Raw genomic sequence first — 4,888 nt, 5'->3', positions numbered from 1 at the left:
TGTCATAACTGCCGTGATTCCTCGAGTGCCACAGAGAGTACAGCTATCTAGGTCTTGGAGGGGCGAAAAACAAAGTTGAGTGGGTCAGTAAAACAATGCTTATAAGAAAACCTTTATCTTTGAATATACTAACCCCTCGCCGTAAAACAAGTATAGTTTCCTCAAAACATACTACGTAAGTATGAAAATCCAATATATCAGCCATATAACCAGAAATATGCCAAGTAAATGATGTATCATATGCCACAATAATAATCATGTGATAATCAATATAACTAAGTGCTCATCCATCTAAGCTGACACACAAGTTCGAACATATGGTTTCTGACACGAACAGGACTGGGTGTAATCAATATGCTCTAGTACTACGATCACGTGAAACTGGTACAAAAGCACATCACATACAAGTCGGATCGCCTAATGCAATCTACCCGACAAGACTGGCACCTAAACTTGGATCCTAGGTGAGCGAACGGTGTGGATGTAAACATACACGTGAAGGACTGGCCTTGGCCCTGGGGCGAGTACTAACACCTGGTGCAGCAAGATGAGCATGTACACAAGCACGTATGCATGCCATGACAGTAATATCACAACCATATAGCAGCATTTATCACAATTTATATTACAATAATGATACTAGGCAATGTAGGCGTAAAAATGACATAATATGCATTTATGGAAACTATAAATATATATATAGGTATAAAGTAACTGCCCACTCACAATTACGTCGCTGGGTCGTAGCCCCCGAGCCTAGCTTGGCCTCGAAAATCCTCGGAATAAGTTTTCCCTATATGTGAAATAACTACATAACATTAATTAAAGCACATAACGGAAACCTAAATAAAACGCCCATAGTTTGCTCAAACCTAGGGTATAAATATATGAAATCAATCTACTTGACGACACAAACACGTACGTACTAACCACGCGCCGGCCGGATGCCGGACGCGCCCCCACGCGCCGCCTAAAGTGGCGGTCCACGCGCGCCCACGCCCCCCCGCGAGTACACTGTACTTGCCTTCTTCGCGAAAATCTGCAGTTTTGCAGATTTTTGGGTCGAATTCCAGAGCCCATAACGAGCTCGATTCTCAATCAAATTCACTTCTAAAAAAGCAAAATTAAAGCTAGGAAGTTGATCTACCGATCCCAATTTAGAGAAAGTTCAAATATAGTCCGTGTTGTTCAGAAATTTGGTCTGAAAGTGGCCAAACGACCACGGCTGAAATTTTCCAGAAAACTAAAATTTTCTTCCCAACTTCCAGAGTTGATTTCTAACTCGTTACTTAACCAAACTCAGTGATTCAAAAGCCATTTTGAAGTTAGGAATGTAGAGAACAAGTTTGTACCTAGAATAAGTCCATTTGTGGTCGAGGTTGACCAGAAAAATGGTTTGAAAATGACTAAATGGCCACGGTTCTTGTACGAAAAACTTCGGGTTCTCCTTCTTCTCGAGTTTCTGGGTAAAACCACACGTTCAAAACACAAACAAAGGATCAATAACAACCCATAGAAGTGAAATGAAGGTTCTAAGGGTTTCTTAAGGCTTACCTTAGCCATGCATGGCTTGAAAACCGTAGTATCGAACTCGCCGAGTCGGACCTTCCGAGTTGGACGTTCTAAACTCGGTCAACACGCGAACCAGGGGTATGGTCGTGATCATGGGACTGAGATGAGCATGATGATGTAGTTTGTTTGTTCGATCTACAAGCTTTGGAGCTTGCTCATGGAGTTGCAGAGGAAGAAGAAGAAGAATGTGGCGTGGGAGAGGGAGAAGAGAGAGAGAGTGAGGTTTTTGAAATTTGCTTTGCTTTTTTTGATAGAGGGGGACAAAATATAAGGAAAAGATGGGATAGGATGGCTGAAAGTGGAGTGATGCAGAGAGTGCACGGGATGAGTTTAAAAGGAATCCAAGGGATATATTTCTATATTTCCTACAGTAAAAGGAAATCGAAATCTATCCGAAGTAGATATTTTTACACTTTAAAATCTACGTCTACTCGTACTAGCGTGTACAATTTAAATGCGATAACGAGAAATAAAATGGAAAGCGATAAGAATAAGTCCACGTCACTTGCCAATAAGGCATAGTCGTCAAAACACATACTCGGGGAGAAATTACATAGGAAAATTAGGGATGGGTCGTCATACAAAATCACTGTTAAGTGGCAAAAAGTTGAAGCAGCAAAATGCAGCTTCTCAAAACCAGCTTTTTTTTTTTTTTTTTCAAGAGACGGGTGAACAGTAGAATTTAATGAAACTTTCACAATCTCAGAAATACCCTCCTCCATTTCTCCTTCTTGCTGCGCAAAGCTCTTCATGAGTCTTTGTCTCTCTCTCTTCTTTCTCTCTCTAGAACCAGAAGCTCCGAGTCTTTAAGGTTCGCTTTGGCTTCAGATCGGGTCCTGCATTTGTTTAAATCGGAGCCGTTTGATCGGCGTTGGAAGGGATTCGAATTTCAACGATCGAATTCGCTTTTTGTCTGATTGGATGGTCTGATTGGGGTTAAAGATGAACCCACTGTGCTGCATTGAGCCAGTTTCGGTCGATCGGAACCGGGGCACCCCGGTGGTGGTGAAAATGAAGAATTTTGATATGGATTTTCTTTCACAAAAAAAAGAATAGAAGGTGATTAAACTTTTCAGAGAGAGAGAGGATTTGGATGGAGTGCTTGCAATTATATCATTGAAAAAGAAGACCAGAGGATAATGGAAAGGAAAAAAATGGCAAAAGTGGATTAAAAAATGGCAATAGTGGATTAAAAATTGTAAAGAAAATTAACCTATATTTGTTAAGAAAATTAAATTAATAGCACATCTAGTATTATACATTTTTTTATCATTTCATATAGTCACAGCTGTTTTACATAAAAGTTTACCAAACATTATCATACTGCTTTTTTTTTCAAAAGCACTTTTACAAAAAAGTTTACCAAACACTCTGCTGCTTTATTTCACAATCACTTATTCTCACAGTACAGCAGAAGCAACTTTTTTTTCAAAGCACAGCAGAAGCAGCTTTATTTAGACTGATGATGAATAGTTCGTTGTTGTTTACTTTGTTCTATGTTTTATGGTTTAATAACAGACCTTTGCAAGAGTTGAAAATGATATATGTTTATGATTTTCCTAATTAAAAAAAAAAGAAAAAAAAGTGTGAATCTATTGGAATGATCATGGCTTTTATGTACTGTTATGCTCAAACTGTCAAATAGGTTGGAATGGTTCTGGACATAAATATATATAGATATATTTAAAGGGAATTTTTATTTAAGTCCATCTAATCTATTTCTACACAAAACTTCGTTTTTGCACCAATTTGATTTATAACTAAACTATTAATATCTCTTTAAACCCAAATTTAATACTTAATATACCCCCATAAACCCAATTCAATATGTAGATTTATTTTTACACCCATTTCTTCAACAATATACCACCATATTTACTGACTGCAGCAATGGAAGCTTCAAGCGCTTCAGCCCAATTCTTTGAGGTGACAACTAATTGGGTGCTTGCTTTCAATTGAACGTAGGCTACCTTACAAAATATATCATACCTGTTTCAAGAATAGAGATGTAAAAATTCATGTCAGGGTAAATGCAGGGAAACTTCAAAAATTATGTCTAACTTATTGAAGAAAAGGGGAAGTTGAATACAGGATCCCACTTATGCCCCCCATAACTCTTCTGATAGATGATCCAATTTTATTGACTGTTTCGGTTGCATCATTCAGAGGATAACTGCAAAACAATAATAAGTATAAGACCTTTGATTATTACTGATAAATTGTCGAAATGCTTGTGAAAAACCATTTTAAGTTAGTCTTCTATTGAAAGAAGATGGTAACCACTTAAAAAGATTTTTCATAAGCATATCAATAATCGAATAAGAAAGAAAACTGAAAATCAAACGTACTTTTCATGTCTTCCAAAACTGCTGTTGCACCTCTATACATCTGCAATCGAAAACACAGGTACAATAAATGCTAAACTTCAAGGTTACCTAGGCACACAGGTACAATAAATGCTGCAAGCTCTTGGAATCTCACTCCTTTGCACCAGCAACCGGACGGAGGATCGTCCCATGATAAAGGGCATAAGGTTTAATTATAGTGTTTGGGTTTATTGATAAATTCAAGTTTTATTATTAATTTCATTTTGTACTTAATAGTAATTATGCAATAGAGTAAAATAGACAATTAACATTTAAAATTTAAGTGAGGTGTAAAAAGAGATTAAATGGGTTTAAATAAAATTTCCCATATTTAAATTTGTTCAAAAAAATAACGTTGATATCATTTTCGTTTTTACTATTACCTTTTATTTCTTGTGTTTCATTTAAGTTGGTTAGACTCCTAATTTCATGTGCTGTTACTTTTTCCTTTGTCAAATTTTTTATTTATTTTCAATGCTTTTGTTAATTTCAACGATTCTATAATTTTGGGTTTTGTTTCTTTTGTGCGTTTCCACTGACTTAATGGTTTTGCATATGGTGGAGGATTCTCTCCCCTCCTAATCTCTCTTCTCTTCCCTTCCCTTCCCTTTCCTCCCATCCTATTCAAACGGTTAAGGTTTAGCTATGTCAACATCTTACATTGATTTTTTTATAAAGACAATAAGATAAAAAACAATATGTGAGAGAATGGGAGGGAAGGAGATGAGAATAGGAGGGGAGAGAATTCTCCTCCGTTGCATATAAGTGTAACTTATTGTCATTTATTTCTATAACCTTTTCCAATTGTTTTGATTTTATAAATCTATATATTATTAGTGATAACCTCATTATTATTTTGGTAAAATTATTTGAGAAGGATGGCTGGAGTAGAAGTTTTCGCTGACTATGGTATGAAAGGCAATATGGGAGTACTATTAGCTTTTCAGGTA

General features: G+C 36.6%; 1 long non-coding RNA gene across 1 annotated transcript; it reads right to left on the bottom strand.

The window, feature by feature from the left end:
* Positions 1-654: 654 nt before the first annotated feature.
* On the bottom strand, positions 655-1,812 carry LOC139195816 (uncharacterized). The gene is made up of 3 exons (XR_011580850.1): positions 1,555-1,812; positions 1,353-1,462; positions 655-793 (listed from the first exon to the last, which is right to left on the bottom strand). It is a non-coding gene; the product is annotated as an uncharacterized lncRNA (long non-coding RNA).
* Between the last annotated feature and the right edge of the window lie 3,076 nt (positions 1,813-4,888).

The sequence above is a fragment of the Malus domestica genome, chromosome 01, assembly GCF_042453785.1.
Source record: "Malus domestica chromosome 01, GDT2T_hap1".
Taxonomy (NCBI): Eukaryota; Viridiplantae; Streptophyta; class Magnoliopsida; order Rosales; family Rosaceae; genus Malus; species Malus domestica.
Note: the sequence above shows the minus strand (reverse complement) of the source record. Positions and strands in the feature narration are given on the sequence as shown.